Below are 6,140 nucleotides of genomic sequence, written 5' to 3'. Positions count from 1 at the left end.
CTGCATCTGGTGGTCCTCAGAAGCCATCCTTCTGACTCACCTTCCATCCTAAGTATGCGAATATATATTTCATTGGGAATTTCTTAGCAAAGACCCTTGGCCTGTCCTCTCTAAGAGAGTCCCAATAAAATCACCAATGCAATGCAGAAAACAAAACCTAAATTCTTGGCAAATGAACCATGAGGCTGAAGCCATCAGACTCTTTGTAACATACTCCCCCAAATTCTCTAACCTCCCATTCTCTTCAACTTACTCATTCCCATGATCCACTTCTCTATCCCACCTCAAGCACACGTATTGATCAGCCCCCACCAATGTACCAGTTCTATGTTCATGAATTCTAAGAGTCCCTTCCTCCGGATCCCTGTCTATAGGCCTTCCTTCTCCCCCTACTCTGCCTTCCAATACCAGGCTTTGTGAGGACATCCCAGTCCTTCACTAGGGGCGCTCTTCTCTCTTCCCTTTCTTGACCTTGGTGAGGCAGTCCACTCTGCTCTATCTTCTCAAGGTCCTTTTCCTTATATTGCAACCCTCATCCTATTGCTCCCTGCCCAGGCTGAGCCTTGTTTGCACACTATTCTGCTGCATAATGGTGGAGAAGATTCACTTGTTGGTCTGACTGGGTCGGCCAGATTTCCTAGGCTGTTTTGTTGCTACCTGACCTCAACTAGACCTTCACTACTGCTTGCTCATAGTTTTGCTCTTCTCCAATTCATTCACTTTCCCATTTAACACAGTGTCTCTTCCAAAACTTTTCATCTCATCTCAAGCCTCCCATGACCCTTCCTCCACCCACAGAGTGGAGATTATTGCTTCTGCTTTTACTGAAATAATGGGAGGCTGTTCACTTAGAGCTCCTTCTTCTCCTTCCTCCTTACCTAATAACACTCCAGTGCCTTTTCCCACTAACTCCACAGTCACCTGTCTCTGGTGCAGAGTGTGGCCCTTCTTACCAAAGCAAACCCCTCTTCCTGCAGGAGTGATTTTCATCCATCCCATCTCCTCCAGCAGGTTTTGCCTTCTGCCATACCCCTCTCTCACTTATCTTCAATCTCTCCTTGCCTATATGTATGTGCATGTCTCCTCCTTCCTCAAACAACCCTCACTTGATCAATATTTCCCTTCTAACTAGCCCCAAATCTGTCCAGCTTTTTGTAGCTCAACTTCTTGAGAAGGCTACCTACAAGAGGCACTTCTATTTCTCCTCACTTTCTCAAGTCTACAATCTAACTTATGACACCTCATCATTCAACTGAAACTACCCTGTATATAAGAAACCATGAGATCTCTTAATTAGCATATGCAGAGTCTTTTTCACAATCATCATCCCTTGGGAACCTTTCTCCAACAGCCTTTGACATTGTTGATCTCCATCTGGTCGTTGACAGTTTCTTCTCTCTAAATTTTCTGTTCTCTCCTAATTGGGCTGCTACTTTTGTGACCTTTCCTTCCCTGTCTCCTTTGCTTGCTTCATCATCCAAGCAACACCTGCCTACCTTGGGTGTGTCCCACAGCACACAAGTATGGTTTTGAAGACTCTTTACCCTGTATACCATTTTTGCTTAGTAAGTCATCGCTGCCATGGATCCATTCTTTCAGATCGACTTCCCAGATTTAACTTCTCTGCTGACTTCCAGTCTTAACTTCTGACATATCCCAGGGACATCATCAACTCAACATGTCCAAAACTGAGCTCTCATATTCCCCTTCAAACTGCCCCATTCTATTTCCTTCTATACTCTCAAGGGAACCCCTATCCTCCCAGTCCCCTAGACATATCGCCCAGGTGTCTGATGTCCTTGATGTCTCTCAATCACTTACCTCTCAGAGATCCATTCTGGTGGCAAAGCCTTTCAATTTCCCCTTTGCAACAATCTCTTGACTCTGCCCTCTTCTCTCCTCTGATACTATTGCCATTCTCCTGTAGGAGCCTGGACTATTGCAGTACTCTGCAGGTTGCTCTGCTTGTGCCAAGTCTCTCTCTGCTCAACCCTTAGTCATTTTCCTAAAGCACAGATATGAACATGCCCTTCTCTGCTCCCTACTGCCTACTCTAGTGGTTCCTGTCATCTTTAGGATCACAACTAATCCTGTCTTTTGTTCAAGAAGCCCTTCAAAAGCTAGTCCTTTCCTACTTTGCTGTTCTTCTTATACCTTACTACTCACTGAAACATACTCTTTGATGTACAGAGATACAGGCCTCCCTCCTCCTTCATATCTCTTGCCTAGGGCCATTTTCTCTGACTTTCTCCCTCAAGCCGAGAATGCTCTTCAGCCTCATCTTGACCGCCTGGCTTGCTTTCAGTCACAGCTAAAATCCCACCTTGTACAGGAAGGGTTTCCCAGTCCCCAAAATCTAGTGACTTGCCTTTCCATTATTCTAAATTTATCCTTGACAGAAGTTATTTTCCTAGTTGTTGTGTGTTATGGCCCCAATAAGACTGGGAGATTTCTTGAGGGCAGGGACTCTCTTTTGTATCCCAATACTTTACACTGTAGGTGGCTCAATAAAGGCTATTAACTGGGGCAGCTAGTGGCACAGTGGTAGACCACTGGCTGTGGAGTCAGGAGGACTTGAGTTCAAATCCAGCCTCAGACACTTTACACTTACTGGCTGTGTGACCCGGGGCCAGTCACATAACCCCAATTGCCTTGCCAAAAAAAAGAGTCTATTGACTAAATGCTCATTATAGAATGACTAATTTGCATGAGAAAACATACATTCTTAAATCTTCTTAAAATCAAGATAAGAAAAATTTACTTTCCTACCATTGAAATGGCTGTCTTCCCCTCTTTTCTTTCTTTTCATAAAGTTACCTTCCCTCTTTTCCTAGTCAAAGGGAAAACAGAGAAGAATAAATAAAATATTTCCTACCATGATGCCATGGTTAATGAATGTTAAACCATTAGTGAAAAACACACAAATTTAAGAACATTTGAGCTGATGCAGTTGAGAAAACAACAGAGATTTGTCAGGGAATGTGCAAATTGTATTATCACCATAGCTCATCAAGTAAAATGTGTATGTGTGTATGTGGAAGAGAGTGTGTCTTGATATGTTAACATGTCCTATATTTGAAATTGGTAGCCACTGCTACTCTTCTTATTGTGGTACAATTTGTCTATAAATTGTTCCACTCAGAGATGGATGTGGATTATGGTTGGAGGGAGTATTCTCCCATCAGTCAAACCCAGGAGATAGTTGAGTGCCTGTGAATGCAAGAAATGCTAAAAATACCATTAACATACTGTGAATAATGAAAAAATACCTTTGTACATACAGGGGAATGCACAGGAAAAACCTAAATTCAAGAGGAAAATTAGGTTTATGTTCTCATGTACTTTCTATTATAATCCATTTATAATATAATCAACTTAATTATAGACATTATATGTGCAAGCCTGCCTAGTGTTAAGTAAGGAAAACAAGCTTTAGAAGCTGCGTATCTATGTGAATGTGTCATGTATAGGTAGATTTTTAGGTGTGTAGTGCTTTTTTCCGAATCACCCATTTTCCCACTTCTAGATAAAGTAGGTATTGGCAGTCAATTTTACTAGATTTGGAGTTCCAAATTTTTTTCCCTCCTCCCTCCCTCTTCCTAAATGATTGAACAATTTGATATAGGTTATAAACATGCAATCACAGAAAACATATTCATATGAATCACAGTGCAGAAGAAGAAACAGACCCAAAGGGGGAAAAAAAACCATGAACAAAAACTAAGTGAAAATAGTAAGATTCCATCTGCATTTAGCTCTATCCATTCTTAACTGGATGTGTACAGTATTTTCTGACCTGAGTCCTTTGTGATTATCTTGGGTCTTTGTATTGCTGAGAAGAGATAAGGCATTCATATTTGATCATCCCACTCCATGTTGCTGTTACTGTGTAGAGTATTTGCCTGGTTTTCTGTTCATTTCACTTTGCCTCAGTCCATACAAGTCTTTCTAGTTTTTTCTGAAATCTACCTGCTCATCATTTTATATTGCAAAAGAATATGAATTTGGTTACATTAAATTTAAAAGTTTGTGTACAGATAGAAGCAAAGCAGCCAAAATTAGGAGGCAGAAAGCTGGGAAACAATTTTTATAGGCAGTACTTCTGAAAAAGGCCTCATTTCTAAAATATATTGGGAACTAAATCAAATTTATAAGAATCCAAGACATTCTCCAATTGAGAAATAGTTAAAGGATATGAACAGGCAGTTTTCTGATGAAGAAATAAAAGCTATCTATTGCCATATGAAAAAATGCTCTAAATCACTATTGATTAGAGAAATGCAAATTAAAAAAACTCTGAGTTTTTTCACCTGACACCCATCAGATTGGCTAATGTGACAAAAAAGGAAAATAATAAATGTTGAAGAAGCTGTGGAAAAGTTGGAACACTAATGCATTGTTGGGGAAGTTGTGAACTGATCCAACCATTCTGGAGAGCAATTTGCAATTTTGCCCAAAGGGCTATAATGCTGTGCATACCCTTTGACCAAGTAATACCACCATTAGGTCTTTTTCCCAAAGAGAGCATGAAAATGGGAAAGGATCCACATGTAAAAAGTACTTAGAGCTGCTCTTTTTGTGGTGGCAAGGAATTGGAAATTGAAGAGTTGTGCATTAATTGGGAAATGGCTGAAAAAGTCATGGTATAGGAATGTAATGGAATACTATTGTGCTGTAAGAAACAATGAGCATGCAGATTCCAGAGAAACCTGGAGGGATTTGCATGAAATGATGATTGAGATGAGCAGAACCAGGAGAACATTGTACACAGTATCATCAACATTATGTGTTGATCAACTGTGACAGACTTGATTCTTTACAGCAAAACAATGGTACAAGATAGTTCCAAAGGATCTTCATGGAAAATGCTCTCCAAATCAAGAAAAAAATGAACTGTGGAATATGGATACAGCTTGAACCATACTATTTCTTTTGTTTTTTGGTGCTGTTGTTTTTCTTTTTCTTTTTTTGAGGTTTTTCCTTTTTGCTCTGATTCTTTATTCACAGTAAGACTAATGCAGAAATATGTTGAATGTGTTTGTACATATATAACCTATATCAGATCACTTGCTGTCTGGGGGAGGGGGAAGGGAGAGGAGTCAGGGAGAAAAATCTGAAACTAGAAATATTATAAAAACAAATGTTAAAAAAAATTTATACTTTTTCCTCACTACAGAGGCAATTCTAAAAAATTTTTTGTTTCTCCTTCATTCTTGAAGAGGACCATGACCATCAGGAGGTGATGTCATGAATTGCAGTGAAATGGATGTTAAGTGACGGAGTGTTGTGCAAGGTCACCTTCAAAAACATCATCTGGGTCCAGTGCCCAGATATTTATCAGGAAGACTGGAGATGGCCCTGTATCTTTGAAGCATTTGTGGTTAAGTGACTTGCCTAAGGCCACACAGCTAGTAAGTGTCTAAGTTGAGACTTGAACTCAGGTCCTCCCAACTTTGGGGCGAGTGCTCTATCAGTGGTACCACCTAGCTGTTCTAATAAAGTAATAGGGCCAAATGGAATGTTACCTTATACCAGCACCACCACCATCATCATCATCATAATAATCTGACAGATTATCCTCTTCATCTTCTGCTTCACAAATGTTTAGACTGTAATTTGACAGAAAATCTTCATCTACATTTTCTTCTTCATCTGTAAACATAATGGAGTCTTTAATCCACATCCCTCCTTTCTCTATAAATCCAAAGAATTCAAATGTGTACACACAGACCATTAAAATCGACAATCAAAAAGCTAGGCAATGCTGTAAGGCTGCATGTTTCTGATGATTTGCCAGGCTGATGAATCAAGGGAGAAAGTTCCATCTGGATTTTCCTTCCACTGATAGAAAACACAAGATTTGGCAAGCCTTATTTGCCATCCCTGTCCAGCTGGACCCTGCCAAATTTATGTCCTGTCAGTGATATAGAAACTGCTAAGTTAAAATGTGGTAAATTCTAAACCTTTCTGTGTGATCAATTTGTAACACAGGTTGCATTTTCCCCACTGAATAATAATTAATTCAATAATCATATACAAAATATCTACTCTGAAAGCTTGCTGTGTAAGAGAATTGAAAAAAGATGCAGCATTTACCCCCAAGGAGCTATTATTCTATCTTTTTAATGCTATAAATACCA

Source organism: Dromiciops gliroides, chromosome 3 (genome assembly GCF_019393635.1).
Source record: "Dromiciops gliroides isolate mDroGli1 chromosome 3, mDroGli1.pri, whole genome shotgun sequence".
Lineage (NCBI taxonomy): Eukaryota > Metazoa > Chordata > Mammalia > Microbiotheria > Microbiotheriidae > Dromiciops > Dromiciops gliroides.
The sequence above is the reverse complement of the archived record's forward strand: the minus strand, read 5'-3'. Positions refer to the sequence as shown.